Below are 21,664 nucleotides of genomic sequence, written 5' to 3' on the forward strand. Positions count from 1 at the left end.
TATGTTTATAACAGCAGCAATAACAAAGTGATGATGCATGTGAACAAAAAAAAAGACAGTACAGCTCACACACCAGGAAAGAAGAAATCAGTTGAAATTCTCCATGAGAACCCCCAGAGACATTAGACTCACTAAACAAATAATTTAAATGAGCTGTTTTAAATATGCTTAGAAAACTAAATGAAACCACATTTAAATAACTATAGAAAAGTATATGAACAATCTCACCAAACAGAGAACATCAGCAAAGACATAGAAGTCACACAAAAAGAATCAGATAGAAATGTTGGAGACAGTACGTGAAACAAACAATTGTCTAGAGGAGCTCAACAGAAAATTTGAGGTTACAAAAAAATTAGTGAACTTCAGCCAGGCACAGTGGCGCATGCCTGTAATCCCGGCACTTTGGGAGGCCGGGGCAGGTGGATCACCTGAGGTCAGGAGTTTGAGACCAGCCTGACCAACATGGTGAAACGCTGTTTCTACTAAAAATGCAAAAATTAGCTGGGCATGGTGGTGCATGCCTGTAATCCCAGCTACTTGGGAGCCTGAAGCAGGAGAATCACCTGAACTTGGGAGGCAGAGGTTGCAGTCAGCTGAGATCATGCCATTGCACTCCAGGCTGAGCAACAGGAGTGAAACTCTGTCTTGGAAAAAAAAAATAATGAACTTCAGACAAGTTGATTGAGATTATTCAGTCTGAAGAACAGAAAGAAAAAGTAATAAAGAAAAATAAGCAGAGCTTCAGCCACCTGTGAAACTCCATCAAATGAAACCACTTATGAACAATGAGAGTTCCAGAATGAGAGGAAAAAAGAGGAGGATAAATAAATACTTGAAGAAACAATAGCCACAAACCCCAAATTTGATTTAAAAAAAAAAATTATCTACATGTACAAGTAGCTCAACAATTCTGAGTAAGACAAACTCAATGTGATCCCCACCTTAACACACACCAAGTGAAATAGTTGAAAGCCAATGATAAGACATAATCTAGAAGGAACAAAAAGAGAAGTGAATCACTACATACAAAGGAGCCTCAATAAAGTTAATAGCTTATTTTTCATTGGAAATTATGACAGTCAGAAGGTGGTGGGATGACATATACAAGGTGCTAAAAGAAAAAGACTGTTAAACAAAAATTTTGTCTAGAAAAATGTTTCTCCATTAAGGAAAAGAAATTAAGACATTCCCAAACAATAACAATAAGGAAGGAAAGGACATTCAGCAATAACTCAAATTTACATGAATAAATAAAAAGCACTGGTAAAGTAACAACATAGGTTAATATCAAAGAATGTAAAAATGCAGATTTGTTTGTAGCTATTTTTTTCTATCTTGTTTAAAAAGAAACAGATGTAAAAATAATAATTATGCATCTGTGTTATTGGACACTTAATGTATAGCCATGTGATTTGCATGACAATAATAGAAAAATAAGGGGAGAATAGAATGGAACTGTATAGAAGCAAAGTTTTTGTTTACTACTGAAATTAAATAAAAATCAAATAGTTCAGAATATTAGAAAGCAAGATGTTAATTGTTTTTTTTTTTTTTTCCAAGATGTTAATTGTAATGTTCAGGGAAACTACTAGAATAATTTTTTAAAAAGCAAAAAAAAACCCGTAAGAGAATTATATGTCATACCAAAAAAAGTGTTTAACACAAAATAAGGCAAGAATAAAGGAATAGAGGTTTAAAAAGGCATAAGACATAAAGGCAACAGAAAGATGGCAGATACTCATTTTGCCTTTTGCCAAGAATCAAGAATGTGGTTGCTTTAAACTTTTGCCAACATTTTTATTTTAACCACTTGAATTTTTATCCATTTGTCTTTAAATTTTAGCTGTACTTATGGACATGTAATTGTGCCAGTTTTTATTTTCTTAACGATACATGATGTTGAGCCTTCCTTTTATGATGTTACTGCTCATTGCTCATTGGTACTTCTTAATTTGTGGAGAGTCTGTTCAGTGTTTGCCCATTCTTTTCATAGGCTATTTGTCTTTTTTATTTTTGAGTTGTAGAATTTTTAAAACTTTCTAGATAAAAGTGTTTTGTCACATGTTCACAGTTCAGATAGCTTTTCCCAATGTATAGTTTACCTGTTCTTTTTTATAACAGTAATACATAAATTTATTTATAACAGTAATATATATGTGCGTGCACACACACACACACACACACTTATCTACGTACAAAGGGTACATATATCTATGGACAAAACTGTACAAATCACTGGCTATCCCGGAATATTCGTATCTAAAGTTTTACCCAGGTAGCCCAGCTATGGCTAAAATGAGTTGAGATTTTAAAGTATACCCTTAGAGACTAGTAAATGTTGTCTACTAAAATAATAAAAACTTAATAGTCATCAAAGGATAAGAGCAGATCTAACAGTTTCTATAATGCATTATTAATACCTAGGACATAATGCAATATTTCTGGCATTTTTTAGTAACTAAAATTGTTAGCCTTAAGGATAAACAGTAAAATATTGTGCATACTCAAGCCAATTGATAAAGGTGAGTCCAAAAATTACCCACTTATTTTTTTAAGTAAATACCTAAAAGCTTTCTTTCTGGTCGGTTACATTAGACATTCTAGGTGATAATTTAACTACCAGTAGTTTCTCTTTTTAAATGTGATATAAAATGACAATATGTCATTTGATCAAGGGCATCACTGAGTCAATGAAACATGCACATTTGGAAACCATTGTCCCATCGACAGTTACTAGGAACATTACTATGTAGTTATAAAGTACCCACTGAACAAGTACTAGAGCATAAATCCAGAGAACATAAATGAGAATCCCATCACAAATTACTATTTCTAAGATATTTGCATTTGGGAAAAGTGGCTTAATCTACTCATGTAATACTTCCCTTTCCCATGAAAAAAGACGAACTTTTCCCCAAGACACAGCTCTAAGATATCAGACATTTATACACCATTTTAAAAGACAAAAAATACACTAAAAATATTTTTCAGAATCAGGTAATAAGATGCTAGGCTTTAAAACAGATATTTTATAATTTTCTCCCTATTGTTTCAATTGTATTGTATCTAATAATTAAACAGAACAAAACAAAATAAAACGACGTAAGATTCAAACTCCTTAAATCTAAAGCATAGGTGTTAGTGTCAAAATAAATACCCCTATTCAGTCAAATCTTAGCGAGGAAAAATGATCTCCGGCTCTAGAAGGGGATACATAAAATATTGTTAATGCTATGTAAATGACAAAAAACACCTTTTAAATGATGTGAATTAAATGTGAATATTACGCTAAACTTTTGTAACTAAATGTAGTGCTGATAAATTAATTTTCCCTCATTCATTGGGAAATTGTGTGACAATCAGGCACCTTTGTTTCTTAATAACCATTGCATCAGCAATCTCTAATTGTGTATAGAACTACTGAAAATATCCAAAAGAATTACGAAACACCTTTTTCAGTACCTTGTTTCTCTTCTCTTCATTTCTGTGATTTGAATTCGTAACACCTCAAAATAAAATGAACTAAAGAGAGTGTTTTACTCATTTGGTGAAAGAAACTGCAGTATTCATTTCCAACTAAAGCAGCCTGAGCATGAAGAGACAGGTCCAGTGGATAATTTAAAGCAAGATTAACCATGGAAAAAAACAAAAGGCATGATGATACCTGATTTGTGTTACTCCTTCCTGACTCATTCTTTAAAGGTAAGCATAAATTTGGTGCATAGGCAGAAAACGACTTCTTTTAAAAACAAAATTCCTAATCAAAGCCAGAGGAATGGCAAGAAAATATTCTGGCTCTATTCCACTCTATGGCAAAAGTCTAACTTTTCCACAGCTGCCATCAAAAAAAAATTTATATCCCAGGGAGATTTTAACATAATGTGTTGCATTTGGGTTATCTTAGCAGGACGAAGATTACGGCTCGCTTTTATGCTTATTGACAGCTATCCTACTCGATTTTAGTTTTAGTGATATCTTGACTCCTGCTATTTGCTTTTATAAGGTCCACAGGATCCTAAATGTTTAAACACTTTATATTTTTAAAGAAAAATTCAAGAAGAAGCAAACTATATATCAGTAAAGGAAAACAAGACATACATTTAGCAGTGGAGTTAAGAAAAAAGAGAAAATGGTCGGTGTGACCGGCAGCTTCTTTTAATTGGACCTTCCCAGGTGACATCATTACTATTTGATTTGTAGGAACTGTAGATTCCATTACTAGCATGTTCCTTAATATTTTGAAGTCACGATATTTTAAAGTCAAATGTATTTTTTCCTTTGTTTTTTATTGAACCCATATATAACCTATAAAGCATAAATTAAACCAAAAAGAGAGTATCAGAATATTAATTTTCAAGATAAATGAGTTATCTCTATAATTTTTCACTCTATAAAACCAGACTGTACTAGATTATTAACAAATACAAATAAATAGAACCATCAATTGATTTTGCTTCAAGAATGAAGTGAAATTCATTAACCATTTCACTCTAATTCCTTCTGATACGTAACTTGAAATTTAGTAAAAGATAAGATGAAAGGGACAATAAGATGTTATTAAGAGCAAGAATGTCCCTCTCAAAACTAGCATCTTTCCCCTATTGGTGGGAGAGCAAAGAAGAGTGTGACTGAAGAGGTTACGAGCTATTTTCCCCTCCTGCTCTGTTTCCCTTCTTCCTCTCCCTTTCCCTCCCTCCTCTCTCTTTCCTTAAGGTTTCTCTGAGCCACAGGCAGCAGCATTCAGACTCCTTCAGACTCCTTATTCTGGCATTATTATGTGTATGGTCATAGATTTTCATTTCCATCAACCTAGGAGGAAAACACTGTTTTTCCTCCCTTTACAGGCAAACAAACTGGGGTGGAGAGTTATGAAGCCATCGGCAATAGGTCCCGCGGCTGTCAGGTGACAGAGTGGAACTTCGGCTCAGATGGCGGCTCTGGTGTCTAGACATTTTGTTTTTAAGATATGGAGTTGCCTAGTCTCAAATGTGGCTTAAGAAATCCTCCCACTTGGCCTCCCAAGTAGCTGGCACTACAGACACGAAGTTCCTGGCTGAGACTCCAAAACCTATGTTGAGTCCCTCCCAGTGGCTTGGTGCTCATCAGACTGTACAGCCATCGCAGAGGACAGCGGGTGGTCGCCCCTGGTTTAGAAAACCCTCGCTTAAGCGAGACGGTTTCTAAATGTCAGGTAGAAGCCAGGGTCTGAGAGAAGCATCTCAGGAGGACCCCCAAGTCAAGAAGAAGAGAACAGAAAAAGAGAGAAGTTTCAAAAACTTGGGGCGATGAGAAGATGTGGGGATTGATCTCGGAAAAGAGCTGCTGGAATTGAGAGGCATGCTATTGTTTCCATTTAGAAGGAGATATTGAGCTTGACAGTGTTCAAACAATTTACTGAGAACAAGGAAGAAAGTGTCTTGCAAAAGTAGCGAGAGTCTGTGTATCTTTTCCTTCTCCTGACCGTGTCAGTTTCACTCTCTGGTCCTCTCTGGCAGTCAGAGCGGCTTGAGCTGCACTTGGGCTGCAGTTAGAATTCACCTTGTAGGAGGCTGGCAAATGTTTTGGTGGATGGAAACTGAGAAAAAAACTCATCAGTCTTCATTTCTGATGCTAAACTGCTGTTTTAATGTTGTCTTTAAAACAAAAGAAATGAAAGAAAACAAAAACTGCAATGTTTGTAAGATTGTTTTTAATTCTCAAATGAAGTCTTAGAAACCTTAAATGAGTGCAATTCTCATTCACTGTCAGCATTGTTCATTTGGATTCAACGTGTATGTATGTATGCATGTATTCTTCCATCTGTCTGCAATCTATCCATCCATCTGCTTATTCAGCCATTCATCCGTCCATCTGTCTATCAGTGATCTATCATCTCTCTATTCACCCACCCATCTGTCATCCTTTCATCTGTCCATAGGTCTATCTACCTCTCATTTATCTATCATCTACACATATATCCATCCATCTATCCATGCATCTGTTCATCTACGTATCTGGCGGTCTGTCCATCATCCGTCTGTTTATCTATGAATCTGTTCATTTATTATCTATCTATCATCTATCTATCTATCTATCTATCTATCTATCTATCTATCTCTGTTCATCCATCCATGCATCCCTCTATCCATCCATTCATCTATCTAACCATCCAACCATCCATCCATCCATCCATCCGTCCGTCCATCCATCCATTCATCCATGCACCTGCTCATCTATCTGTCTGTCTGTCCCTGACGTCTATCCAGCCTACTCATCCATCTATCCACGCATATGTTCATCTATTTATCTCTCTATCCGCTATCTATGCATCCATTCATCTATTCATCTATCTTTCCATCTTTCAAATTCTCCTTTAAACCTACGTTAACCTTATTCATCCCTTATTAATTAGGGATTTGAACAAAACTTTTGAAATGCATTCATTGTTTGTTTGCATGAGAGCAATGATTTATAATTTTAGAAAATTATACTTTACCAGGGAGAAATTAATGTATCCCATGCCCCCTTCTCTCCTCATTCACCTCTGCAAAGGTGAGGGTGACACTCATCCACCCCCTTTTTGTGCTTGGTTCATAAACTCAAACCTTTCTGTTGTAGCCACTGGGTTTCTACTGGGCTTCAGATATACTCACTGGCCACAGCTGCCCATTCTTCCTAAGCTACACAGGGATGGGAGGGTTTCTGTGGGCCCAAACCCCAGTGCAGTCTTCCAGATGCTCTGGATATTCATCCGTCTGCTTCCCAGAAGGCAGGAAGGAGTCTGGGTTTTTCTAATCTGCTTTCCCTTAGGCTAAACCAAGACACGAGGCAAGAGGAGTCTCTACTCACTGACCTTGAAACTGCCAGGTCTTTCTACAGGTTGTTGCAAAAGTAATTGTGGAACTGCAGTTACTTTTGCGCCAATCTTCCTTACCACTGTCTCCCACATGGCTTCACCCCAAGGTGCTGTGATGCTGGAGCCCTTCTCCGACGCCCAGGCATCACCTGAATTCACGTTACACCCCCGCGTCTCCCTCCTGCCTGCTGTTAGACTCCTCGTGCTTTGGGAGGGGACACACCTTCCTTCTTCTCGGAGTGTCCTCAGCTCAGTGGAGGATGGCTACATCTACACTCCGCATTCTCTCTGGGTGTTACTGTTCATATTCTTAGCTAAGCTACTTTAAAATTGAAGACATAAAATTCCTTCTCAAGAAAGCCTAGTCCTAGAAACCGAAAGTGCTTTGACTTACAAATGATTGCTCAGCATTAGTATTTTTTAATGTCTAATTAGAGCTCAAAAATCAAGAGGTTAATATTTATTAGGTTCCTCTGTGTTCTCTTTAACGGAAGGCAACGAAGTTTAGGTTTCTACTGTAGATGGAAGATAGAAGAGGATGCAGGATTTAAAATATTTTTAAAAGTAAACATATGTAGGGTGTGTTTCCAAAACACTATCCCACAAAAATGCACAAGGTGGGAAATGTCCCGTGCTCCCGCACCTGCTTCTGTATCCACCACCTCACTCACTTGTACTAAAAGGCGTAGAAACTCGCTTCTTCTCTGAGATAATGAGAGAGTGTCCTCGATCCAGCCACTTTCCTCCAACCTTCAAGGACTTTGTTCTGAGTGATTCCGTTTCCTGTACTGTTCTTCTCTTTATTACATCAGTTCTATTCATACATTCATGCTTGAAAATATCTTTTTCCAAAACTTCCAAAACACAGAAGTACACACACATCCCTGCTCTCTCTCCCCTCCTCTCGGACACCGGCAGTTCTATTTTTCTAGGTAGATAAGCCTAGAGCCTTCACCTTGTCCCCTTCTTTCCCTAGCCTTCTGGATATTCAGTCTATCAGGATATCTCACGGGATCACTTCTCACTTCTTCTTGTGCCACTTCCTCGCTCTGAGCCACCACCATCAACCCAGCTGCTTCCTCAGCTCACCAGCTGGCTTCCCACCAGCTGCTTTTGCGCCCCTCTGTAGTCTCCTCTCAAAACAGCAGTCAGAAGAATCCTGTAAAACCCTAGGCTTGATCCTGTCTGCACAAACTTCCCAATGGGCTTCCATCCCACTCAAAGTACAGGCCAACCCCCGCACCAGGACCCACAACACCCGCAGGTATCTGAGCCCCATCTCCTCTACGCAATCATCCACTACTGCTCTTGTCTCTGTTCTCAACACTCAGACACCATTTCCCTCCTGTTGCACTTCACTTTTGCCTCTTGTGCGCTGCACCAGTGAAAATTTCAGGCTTTCCACCAGGCCATAGCAGAGCTGACTCCTTTGGTGACGGCTGTCTGAACTCTAAAGTTGCCTAACTTACCTGCCACCCTATGGAACATGCCAACCTCCCTCACCCAGCGTTCAGGTTCTGGCGTGCTTTCCCTGCCTGAGCCCTCATCCCTGTCACTTCCCGCTGCCTCACCCACCATCGGTTTCACTGGTTTCCCTTCCTTACCGTTTACCTCTTCAGACAATGCAAGCTTAATGTGTTCAGGCAAAGCATATTTGGGTCTCCTGAATTTAGAATATTTTGCTTATTATTTTAGAACAAGGTCCCATATTCACTGAAATAATGTTTGCATTATTGATAATTTTAATAAAGATAAAAAGTCTTATCTAAATGAATAAATAAATAAGCTTTACTATAGCACTATAAAGTCAATCAAAAATAATGCTAGTTTGTCTTCTCTATGAAAGACATCATCTTCAATGAGATGTTAACTGGAAAATACATCTTTGACTCACATTTTAGATATACATGCCCTACATTATATATTTGTTAATATTTATTCTTAAGTCACATTTTCTACAAATGAATTCTTTAGATTTTATTGTGATTGAAATATGTTTAAATATATGTTTATATTTGTGCATTTAATTCACCATGTAGCTGTAATATGAAGACGAGAAAAATCAACTCTTGAAAAATCTCGTTTCAAGATAATATACCTACCCAGGACAACAATGCTCAAGTTTAAAATGATTAAAGGGATTTATCCCAATGGCTGACAATGCAGCTTCAAGCTAACACTTAAGGAGCATGACAGCAGCTGCGAAATCCCGGAATTTCTCCCTTCTCCTCTATGACACCTTGATAAGGCAATTATAGCATAATTACCTTAACAAGTGGCATTACAGGAAATTATTGTCATTCTCCTGTTAAAATAACACATAATCATCAGCAAGTGAATTCTAGAATCCCCAATCAGCATCTCATTACCTGCCGTAGGCTCTGAAATGAGCACAATTCGTGGGCAAAATCTCACAAGGTATTTGAAGGGAAAAAACATGAAAGAGGACTGTTTGAAAAATTGACAGGAATGCAACCAACTTAACCCCCAATGATCAAATTTGCAGTTAGTCATCAACATTTACTGGTAGTTAGAAACCTCTGCAAACCTGGCATCATCTTTGTTTTCCATAAATATGTTTGCTTCCCTTTCCTGCCATCTTGATTCTTTCCAAGACAGTGACATTCTTCTACAAAGCAGCAAATTGTGAAACTATATCCCATAAATGACAACATTCTCAATCGCATGTCACTCCAGTAAAAACATTTATTTAAGCCATTCACTTCTTGATACAATAATTTACTTCCAAGTGCAGTTCTGTTTTAACAACAGCAGACACTGTTTGGAAATAAATCTGTATAAATCTTTTCTTGTCCCTTAAGGTCTAACTTTTCATCCAGGATCTTAAAGCAGTGTGACTGAAAGAAAGGCACAAAGCGCCACCACGAGAAGAGTCAAAGTTTCTTTAAGGTCAACGAATATGGGACATTATGACGATGGCCGCACATAGCAGCAGACACCCACCGTGCTCTTGGAGGGAGAGTTAGCTGCATGGGTCCTCCACATTTCCCAAGAAGAAGAGTCTTTTTGACAATATTGGGATTTTATATTTTTTTATTTTCATTGGTTTTTGGGAAATAGGTGATATTTGTTTACATAAGTAAATTATTTAGTGGTGATTTGTAAAATTTTGGTGCGCTCATCTCCTGAACAATATACACTGAATCCAATCTGTAGTCTTTTATCCCTCACCCGCTTCCCATCCATTCCCTCTGAGTTCCCAAAGTCCGTTGTGTCATTCTGATGCCTTTGCATCCTCATAGCTTAGCTTCGACTTATGAGTGAGAACATGCAAAGTTTGGTTTTCCATTCCTGAGTTACTTCACTTAGAATAGTAGTCTCCAGTCTTATCTAGGTTGCTGCAAATTCCATTAAGCTGTTCCTTTTTATGGGTGAGTAGTATTCCATCATATGTATCACAGTTTCTTTATCCACTCAATGATTGATGGGCATTTGGGTTGGTTCCACATTTTTGCAATTGCAAATTGTGCCACTATAAACATGCATATTCAAGTATCTTTTTTGTATAATAACTTATTTTCCTCTGGGTAGATACCCAGTAGTGGGATTGCTGGATCAAATGGTAGTTCTACTTTTTGTTCTTTAAGAAATCTCCACACTGTCGTCCATAGTGGTTGTACTAGTTTACATTCCCACCAGCAGCGTAGAAGTGTTCCCTGTTCACCACATCCACACCAACGTCTATTATTATCTAATTTTTTGGATTATGGCCATTCTTGCAGAAGTAAGGTGGTATCACATTGTGGTTTTAATTTGCTTTTCTCAATAGCAGGGTTTTTCACATACTGCTGGCTGCCCTCCCGCCTGGCTGTCCAGATGACTTTGATGGCAGACTTGCCAGGAGGTAACAGGAAAATGCCCAGCACAGTAACCCCAGCGGGCCCCTGAGCATTTACTACAGGAAAACATAAAGTTAATGTTTGCCTTTCCTCCTCCGTATTTCACAATCTATGCCTGAAACCTGCCTGAGTTTAACTTTTCCAAAGAATGTGAACCAAATAATTACTTGAACCTCTTACTCCATGTGATGAGAAGAAGAAATAAATGCCACAAAATACAGGGAAAAAAGACACTCAACCATAATAAGTCATTCTCTTCACTGTCTGTTAGTTTCTTGCAGGTCAGCTATGATTTTTTTTAAATAAGAAAAAAAGTGATTTTTAAGATCATATTTTAAATAAGCTTCCTCTCCTTCTTTTAACAGAGTTTTCAGGTTTTCCTCATTCATTTAAATGAGCAAAGCATTTGAGAGCCTGGCGGCTATGCCAAAGAGGCTGTTTGTGGCCACCATGGTAAAGAAGAGTAGGTGCATTTCTGTGAGTTACTATAATAAGTAATAAGAACAGGAAATGATGGTAGAATGCTTAGTTTGATGAACTGACATAGCAGTTCTAAAATGCCACATGATATAGAGAAATTATGGTACCTAGCCTGAAGACCTTGACCAAGGAGATGGATGGATGCCACGTCTCGTTCTTTCTGGTATTTCTAAACATGGTTCTATTGATGCTATTTTAGTATTTCATAGGTGGAAACATTTAAATGAAATTTCAAAGAACACAAAATGAGACAAATACACTCCCTAAACCTATGTCCCATTCATACAAACATCATTGCTAAGATCAGAAGGTATAGGTTAAAGAACTCGAATGTACTTGATGAGTGAGGAGCATGAAGCCAGTCTGGGACACCTGGGAACCCCCCTGCCATCGTGTTACTGTTCAGAACTTTTTAAAATTGCGCTGCCTCTGGGTAAGGTCTTGGCTGCCATCTCCCAGCTGGTGGACTAGTTCACCCAGATCGATCAGGTCACATGTCCAAAAAGCAATGAGCTAGGTCAAAAAGTTTACTATAGACATGGTCCATAAAATTAACTATAGGAGCATGATTTAAAATCACAGCAATACCATGCAGTTGACAAGATTCATTCAGCACAAGAGTTAGACTGTGAAATAAGTCAATTATTTCCTCTGGATTTTGGATATAGTGAGTACACCTCTGGGAGAATATTCTTTTCACTTCATTCACTTGCACCAAAAATTAGAATGAACGGATATTCGGTACTAGTTAGTACAGTCAGGAATGCTGTCTGTACATTTGAAATGTGATTTCTAGCGAAATAATTGCCCTTTATTTTTTTTTATGATTGTCTTTTTTTCTTGTTCTGATTTCATCTTTATCTTATTGCATCATCACACTCTGTAATCAGTATCTCTTCATCCATCTCTTCTTTGTCTATTCATCCACTAAACATCTGACATAGTTTGGATATTTGTCCCTATCAAGATCTCATGTTGAATTGTAATCCCCAGTGCTGGATGTGGGCCTGGTGGGGGTGTTTGGATCATGAGGGAGTTTCCATCATGGCGTGGCACTCTCCTTGCAACAGTGAGTTCTCTGAAGGTGTGGTTGTTTAAAAGTGTGTGGCACCTCTCCCCTACCTCCCATGCTCCTTCTCTGTCCATGTAACCTGCCTGTTCCCCCTTCACCCTCTGCCATGATTGGAAGCTTCCTGGGGCCTCCCCAAAGCCCAGCAGATGCCCAATGCCCCACTTCCTGTAAAGCCTGCAGAACATTGAGCCACTTAAAACTATTTCCTGAATCAATTACCTAGTCTTCAGTATTTATATATAGCAGTGCAAGAAGGCCTAATACATCCATCATTTTTGTTAAGTTTCTACCTTAACTGATGCATTCTTAGTAGTAAGGGGAACAAAGGCAACTTGGTAGGACACGAGTACAAATAAATACAACAAAGGCCTTGAGTTAAAAGGACAAACTAAGTTTTGAGAATGATAATAAACCAATATTTTAGAATTTTACTGTCTAGACAAATGGTACTTTTATTTTTATTTTTTTCTCTGTGGTTACACTCATTTCTCCTTCATTCACTAAGCTTTAACAGAAATGGAAACACAAAAAATTCAAAAGATATGTAAAGAGTGGATGCAGCTTAGAGCATCGTTAGCTTTGGGTAAGTTCTGATTGAGAAAATAGGTGGATCATGGTTTCTTTTAAAAGTATGGGAAAACACAAGCACAGAGCAAGTTGTATGGAGAAGATATGTGGTATTGTGCAAGCTGCTTAATCTAAAGAGCCTGTGGGACTCTCAAGAAAATAGATCAAGCCAACTGTATAAGTATCTTAGGCTCCATGGAGAGCTTTGGGCTGAAGATGCTAATTTGGAAATGATATATACAGAAACAGCAAGTGGAGTTACAGGCATGGAAAGGGTTTCTGGGAAGAATGGAAACAGAAGACGACCAAAGGTAGACTTAGTCAAGAATGTTTAAAGGGCAAGAACAGGCAGAGAATTCCATAAGTGCCACCCGCAGGTCACTAACAACTAGCACGAAAGGGTATGTATTGGGTTTAGCAACCAGAACATGGGGAGGATAACAATGTGGGCCTGGGATTATGGTCCTGAAAGAAGAAATATGGAGTGGGAGTGGGATTTAGGGTGTGAGAGACTTATTAGGTACCACGTGGATCTGAATGTCTTACTCTGAAACTCATAGTGCCCCAAAAGTCTAAGTTCAATTTAAAAAAAAAATCACTAATTACACAAAGAACCAGGAAGATCTCAAACAAACAAAAAAAAAGATGCCAAACCCAGATGACACAATGTTAGATTTATCTGACAAATATTTCAAAGCAGCCATGATAAAAATTCTTCAACAAGCAATCACAAACCAGCCTAAAACCAATGGAGAAACAGAGCCTCAGCTAAGGAATGGGAGATATAAAGAAGAACCAAATGGAAGTTTTATGTATGAAAAAATACAAAACCAAAATGAAAAGTTCACAGACTGGGCTTAATAGCTGAGTCAAGGGAACAGAGGAAAGAAACAGTAAAATGAAGGATGAAACAACAGACGTTCTCACCTCAAAACCCAGACCAATAAGAGCAGCATAAACCCAAAGCAAGCATAAGACTTGACTTGACTTACTGGTATAAAATGGTTAATTTAATTCGTGCAAGCATGAATAACAAAGAATTTAGAGGTTCATTGTTCAGTCTCTAAACACGTGCACCAACATTGCCCAACCCTCTGTTTCCAACCAGAGCAGCGGGTACCTGAATTCCACACCCACAGGGAGATTGTCTGGTGTGATGCCTCAGATCATCTCTGTCTTGACTTCTTCCTGGCCACGGAAGGTGGACCCACCCATTCATGATTTGAGAGGAGGAAGTGAGCACAGCCTAGCTCTGTGCTTTCTGCCCCCCACAGTTACAGGGAGTATTTCATTCTGTTTCACTTTTAGTAAAGTTGGAGGCACAGCCTTACCCAATGCAATTATTCTGCCCACACAAAGATTTTTATTAGTTCCCATATTATTAGCAAATGTGTAAATAATTATATGGTAAATATTGGCTCATCGGGGATAACAATGCACTAATAAACTGCTTTAATGATTCCTATTTCTTTTCAAAATGCCCATATTATGGAAACAACTTCAGAAATTCTGAATTACAGTCTTCAATATGCCACTTAACAAGTTTGGAGAGACCTACAGATTTCTAGTGCTGCCTGAGACTGGTGGACACATCATCCTCATTCTCAAGGGCGGAGCGAACCACAGAGCAGAGAGTCTGCATCGCTTCCTGCACCCCCGCGTCCCCTGTGGCGTGGGCGATTGCCTGGTCTCCACCTGCCTCTCTTGGGTCTTTTTCAGTTTGTTCCAAACTGACTTGAGTAAGAAGATGCTAAGTGTTCAAGATCCTACAACTGACACCACATGCATTAGGGATGCATATTCAAATTCTTTTTCAAATTTAATTCCAGCCATAGAGGTGTTTTATTGTAAAAGTACTGCCTCCCTTGTTAAAATAAAATGATTATCTCATGTGAGAAGTGAGCAAAGCCTTTCGGGTATTTCCAGGAAATGTTCTTGCCTTTCCAGTTCTTCACATTTTGAATCTCTCTTCACTAATTATATGCAAAATCATCTCTTTTTTCTGTTTTCATTATTTTATATGAAAAAAGCTCTCCAACTCAAAGCAAAACTCATGCAAAATTAACAAATAAAAATTCACAAAAAGCAAAGATACAATGATTGCCACGATGCATACATTTAGTCCTACAAAAATTATCCTTTGATCTTAAGGAGTATTATGCTTTTCTGGGCACATTGGTGGCTTTCCTTTCCTTCCACACTACCTCTACTCATACTTGAAAACACCTTACTTCCTACTGTCAAACCAGCCTCCTGAATATTTGAGACCTTTTTTGTGGAAAAAAATTAAAAATGCCCATATGCACTTTGACTTCTCCTTCCTGTTGAAGAAATACTTTTAACAGCAGCCACGTCCCAGAAATAGCAGTGAATACTAAGAACTAACCCTTGGAATAAGCTTGCACAGTCACTGAGAAATACATAAAATTCATGTATTTTTCACGGAAGAGTGAAATGAAAGGAGATATTCCTTCAACTGTGGAAACAGCCCCTCCCACACCGCCCCTTAGAGACCTTCACTCATAACCTCTCCACTCTCCACACGTGGACATCTGGGCCCACCGCAGACAGTTGTAAAGAATTCTCTCTGAGGCATCTCATTATTAATGGACATTAATGCTGACGATGTCCTCCCTAGACATTCATTCTCAGTGGCTTTGCTGGAGGGAAACCCCATCCAAACCCCTTCTGAAAGGTCCTGAAGATTAACTGACTGGGCGTATTTTAAAATTTGTAAGATTTCCTGAAAATTCAAAAACAACATTTTGGGCTTTAAAAAAATTAAATAGAGTATTCATTGGAAGAGAAGCAGACATGCTACACGTAGGCAGGATTTGGGAGGATGGCAGTGATGATAGTGGACTCTGTCATGCTCCGAGGTAGACTGTGTGGTTAAGTCTCCTCCCCCACAGCAGCCCTGCGACCTCGACAGTCACCGTCGGAGGCGGAACAGGACAGGTGACTGCACAGGCCAAGGCACCCCCACACTTAGTGCTGAGGGCCGGGGACGCCTGCTGTGCCGGGCACTGGCATCGTGGGCACCTGAGCTACATGCTTCCTAGGGACCGCCTGCAGAGTCTGGGTGGTGCAGCTTGAACTTGCAAGAAAATTAACCCTCTGGGGAGAGAAGTTGAGCATGGGGGAGAGAAGAGGCTTACGAATAAACTACTTCCCTTTGCCTCCCCAGATGGAGTTTCTGAAGTTCACAGTTCATACGACCCTCTGCATGTGCCCCCCTCAGACCAAGCTGTGCTTTTCACAAAGCCCTGGCCAGCCAGAGAATGCACCTTTATATCTGCTCCCCCCACTTTCTGCTCTCTCCTCCGTTGTTTCCTTCTCTGAGTTTCTGGGTTTGCACTCCCCATTAGAGCATTAGTATGGTAAGTTTTTGCTCCCAACTCTGTTTTATAGAGAATCCAACATGAGATAGTCAGATTTTTTAAAGTTTTATTCTTAGGAAAAAATAGTCTTCTGAAAAATTATATAAATTTCTCCAAACTTGTTAAGTGGCACATTGAAGACTGTAATTCAGAATTTCTGAAGTTGTTTCCATAATATGGGCATTTTGAAAAGAAATATGAATCTTTAAAGCACTTTATTAGTGCATTGTTATCCCTGATGAGCCAATATTTACCATATAATTATTTACACCTTTGCTAATAATATGGGAACTAATAAAAATCTTTGTGTGGGCAGAATAATTGCATTGGGTCACCTTGAGTATTATGTTACTAGGTGGCCTCCAGCAGGTGTTCATTTCATCTGATGTGTATCATTCCTACTGATGTCAGTTACATTTCATCGAAGCATAGTAATTATGTTACATAGCAAAGTAAATTCTGCAGAATATTATAAAATGATAATCATAGGCTTGGTGAACATACAAATAAGATGCTAGTCCTCTGTATTCATGGTGTAATAAATAAATATCTTGAGACTATTCTATACAAGAAATAGAACTAAAATACTGGCAAATATTAAACATATGATGCATAAAAATAGAAAAATATTTTATTATATTGCTAACTTAAAGATTAAGTTTTCTATTTATCAACACAATATCATTCAATTTTATCATTTACTTATCCATAATGTACATAAGAAATGTTTTTCTTAGGCTTGGTTTAAAATGATCAACTATGATTGTGCATGAACTTTTAATTCTCATCCTTCCTTTGTCAACTGTCATATATTTCTGGGAGCAAACAATTAGGAAATAGTTTAGCAAAATAAAACCTGCTGTTCATGGAACACTTCACATTATTATATTTAAGGTTATTATATTTAAGATTTAATTTTTGTGATTTTATTGCCAGAAATATTTGTTCATACTAATACAGAAGATTTTTCTTTCATACATACACAATCAGTTTTTCATTGTATTTTTTTAAAGTGAGTTGTTTTTTAATGCCTCATCTTTTGGCAGTATAGTGAAATAGAAAAAGAAGATGACCATATAAAACATCATCCAAAATTTTAAAGTATGATCTTTATTTAGAAAACCAAGAATCCCATGAAAAATAGAACTATATTACATTGTTCAACAGAAAACAGGTAATAAGTCATCATATTAGTGAGCACATAGATTCGTTTCTATTACCAACTCAAGGAACAAAACAAAAATAAAATCTATCTTCCTTCAATTCGCCTTACTTCTTTATTTAACCTGCATGAGATGTTGACTAGTTTGCAAAACAATAGTAATAAACTTAAAAGTCTTTTTTGACATTTCACATTGTAGGAGTGTTTCATGCTCATGTCGGTGTTTCTAAGTCAGTTTACCCTTTAATTATAATATGACATTAAGAATACTGTGTACTTATATCAAATCCTAGGGTCGCATTCCTTGAATACATACAACTTTTATTTATCAATAATGCCAAAATAAAGCTGGGAAAAAGAACCCTAAAGAAACTTTTACCTATTTTGCTAACATTAGAACATGTTAAACACTAAGTATAAATATTCCCATGAAAACCTACTGCGTTAATCTCAGTGGAAGTAATGGAATTTGAAGAGAAAAAAAAAAAGCCTTAGGTGTCTATTTTTCCAAAGCCTCAAGAAGCACTCATATGTATTTGTGTTTATATATGAGCATAGGAATTTTACCAGTGTTTTCTAGTTTAAATTTTCCATTTTTAAAAAAGTTTATTTTAGCTCTACCTTGAGTGACAGCTATGGTTATGTCACTTTCTCATTCAAATGCTTTGACAACTTTTCTTTTCCCTTAGATTATTGTCCAAGTTTCAGATTGTCATTTTTCAACTGACAGACACACCATGACCCTACCTACTATTCTGATCTTATTTGCATTTTTCTTCCTTTCACAAAGTTATAGCAGAATTGAAGTACCTTTTCTACTTATACACTAAAAAATCTCCTCCTTCCTGAGTTGACATTTAAAATATTTAACAGGAGATGATGGTTAGGTAACCACCAGTCAAAACAGGCACCCTAACCAACCAGAATGACACTATCCGTGAAATATTAATACAGCTGGACCTATTCTGGGTCTCTAACTAGAGGATATTTATCTTATTTTTATATTAGAGTTATTATTGTTTTATTTAATACCACAAATAACCCTTAAACTCCTTGAAGAAAGATTTGACACATACTTTATCTTAGTAATACTTAATATCCCTGAAATATTTTTTAAAAGGAAGAAATAAAAAAGGGGAAAAAGAAGATAAAGACAAAAAGGAAAAAAGCTCTACATAAACATTTGTTGAATAAATAAACTAAGACACAGTTAGAAAATGCGGTTTGCAATTGAGGTTTTGGTGGAGATTTCCATTTAAAAAGGAGTCGTAGAATCGGGTCTAATGAAACAGTCAACTTGTATTTTAATAATACTAATTGAAGAGAAAATTTAACAATTTACTTGTTTTTTTGTGGATAAACAACCTAGAAATGTTTTGTTGTTGTATACGAAATTCAAGTGAAGAAATATATCAGAATTTCTGAGCTAGGTAAGTTGGCACACAAGCACTTTCAGGTCCTAAAATTGTAACCATGTATCTTCCCTTCAAGAATGTTTTTATTTGGTCATAAATTCGATGTCTAAATCTTGTAATTAAGTGCTCAACTTTAAATGTATGCAAATGCAATGCAACAGGCATTTCCAAAAAACGCAAATTTTATCAAAGACGAAAAATGGTACATCTATCTTCTTCAACCCCTTCCAAGGTACAACCAAAGAGAATATTTCTGTCCTAAGTTCAAATAAAGAAGCTATTATCCGTTTTTGCCCTTCAAGGTAATAGTCATTTATTACATTAAGAATACATAAAGAAGTGAGAAAATAAATAGTTTGGGACAAAAATGACCATGTCATGTTGTGTGCACAGACATATGGACGACTGCAAGGCAGATTAATGGTGTCTACAGTACTAATTTCCTGCAGTGCAGTATGTCAGCCTGAAATGGAACCATTCAATTATAATATTTGGGTTTTCCTTTAAGGTGCTGTTTTGGAATTTGATGTATATGGTTATGCAACTTTCAGAAAAGATGAAATACTGCTAATTTTTTTAATTTATAATGTTTAAAATGATGAATTATGATGGGATTAGTGGCCACATAAGAAGAGGGAGAGAGACCAGAGCTAGCCTTCTCTTTCTCGACATATACATTGAGAAAAGGCCATGCAAGGACAGAATGAGAAGGTGGCCACCTGCACACCAGGAAAAGGGCCCTCACCAAGAAGGGAACGGGCTGACACCTTGTTCTTGGACTTTCCGACCACAGAGCTGTGAGAAATAAATTTATATTTTAAACTACCCAGTCTATGGTATTTATTTTTGGCAGCCTAAGCAGACTAATACAACAGGGAAATGCAAAAATAAGTCCATAATAAGACAAGACATACGTTTGCATATTCCCTGCACAAAGTACAAATAAAACTCCCAAGTATTCTATATAAAATGAGCATACGAAGGTTCTAAAAGGGGAAGAAAAGAAGACTACCTAGGGACATTAGGATCCAAGGCAAAACACAAAGGCACTTTTCCTGGGGTTTTCTTTTGTCTTATATATTTAACACTTATTGAAGAATCTGGCAACTCAGAAACACCAACAGGTGCGGAGCAAGCCCCCACGCCCCCACCACCAGCACTAAAATATGGAAAAGGGAAGTCTACAAGTACAGAAATCTTTTAGACTATAATGGTTCTACTCCTGACAAACACCACAGAAAAACGTGTGGTCCCATCACCACCCACACCAGCAAAGACTGAGAGAAGAACAGGGCTGTAATGAGGTGTCCCAAGCGCCCTGCTAGAATGATGTCAGAGAAGGTCAGGTGGAAGCTAGGACTTTCATTCCTGCTGGCTGTTAATGAGCCCCGGCACCATAGCAGGGGACCTAGTTTTCTGCCTCCACCCGACAGTGACAGGATTTCCTGCCTAGTATCCAATAGGGTGATGTCAGAGGAGAGTCAGAACTTTAACCACTGTGTAGGGATAATGAGATCACCTCCGCTGTGATGACAATGAGACCACATGGGGAGCTAGAGTGTCCACCTGCCAACCAGTAACAAGACCTCCACCTCAGAATCAATGGGCACTGAGTAGGGAACCTAGACATCCACCTACACGTGGCTGTAATGAGCGATGCTTCCCCTTCCTTTGCCAGCACAGTGTCCAAAAGCTGCTGTCAAGACAGAAGCACTAAATACATCTAGACTCTCATGACATCAAACAAAGATGTTCAGGCTTCAATAAAACATTGCTCTCCATACCAAGAACTAGGATAAATTTAAGCTGAATGAAAAAGACAAGCACGATCATACTTTGATATGTTAGAATCACCTGGCAAAGATTACAAAGCATCTGTGACAGAAGCTGTGCAGGCCAGAAGGAAATAGCACCACATTTTTCAGGTGAGCAAAGAAATACCAATCTAGAATCCCACTAAAAATATAACCTTCAAAAATTAAGTGGAAATCAAGGCACTCTTCAATGTATACAAACCAAGAAAATTTGTTTCCAGCAGACCTACTCCAAAAGAATGACTAAATGAACTTATCTAAACAGGAAGGAAACAATTAAACAAGGAAACTAACCATCAGGAAAAAAAATACAGCAAATAAAAATGCAGATAAATAAAATAGGATTTCCTTTATTCACTTTTTTGATTTCTAAATTATGTTTTATGATTGAAGAAAAAATTACAATACTGTCTGATATAGTCCTAAATATGTAGAGAATGTGTTTAAGACAACTATATTATAAATGAAGGAGGGTAAAGAAAAGTAAAAGGTTTTTATACTTACTCCAGACTGGCAAAATGATGAAATTAACATACTGCAATAAGTAATGTAATATACACTATATAGAAAACAAACACTTTAAAAAGTTGTACACATTGAGACACTTACAAGTAGTATAGATAAATCAAAATGAAATTACACAAAATTCTCATTACTCACAGAAAAGTGACAAAAGAAAACACAGAAATAAAAAAGACACCAAATAAAAAACAACACACAAAATGACAGATTCAAGTTCTACTATGTCAACACTTACACTAAATATAAACGGCCTAAACAGATAAAGTAAAAGACAAATTGATGGGGTTAATTAGATCTATGATCCAATTATATATTGTCTATAAGAATGTAATCTCAAATATAATGATATAAGTAGATAAAAGTGTATTTTTATATTAAAAGATACATTTCTAAATAACTCATAGCTAAAGAGAAAGCAAAATACACATTGCGTCAAACAAAAAATGAATATAAAACCTATCAAAAATTTTGATATGCAATACTGAGAGTAATTTATATTGCTAAATGCATGCATTAGAAAAAAAGAAAAGTCTCAAATTAGTATTTTAAGCTCT

The sequence above is a fragment of the Macaca thibetana genome, chromosome 9 (assembly GCF_024542745.1).
Source record: "Macaca thibetana thibetana isolate TM-01 chromosome 9, ASM2454274v1, whole genome shotgun sequence".
Lineage (NCBI taxonomy): Eukaryota > Metazoa > Chordata > Mammalia > Primates > Cercopithecidae > Macaca > Macaca thibetana.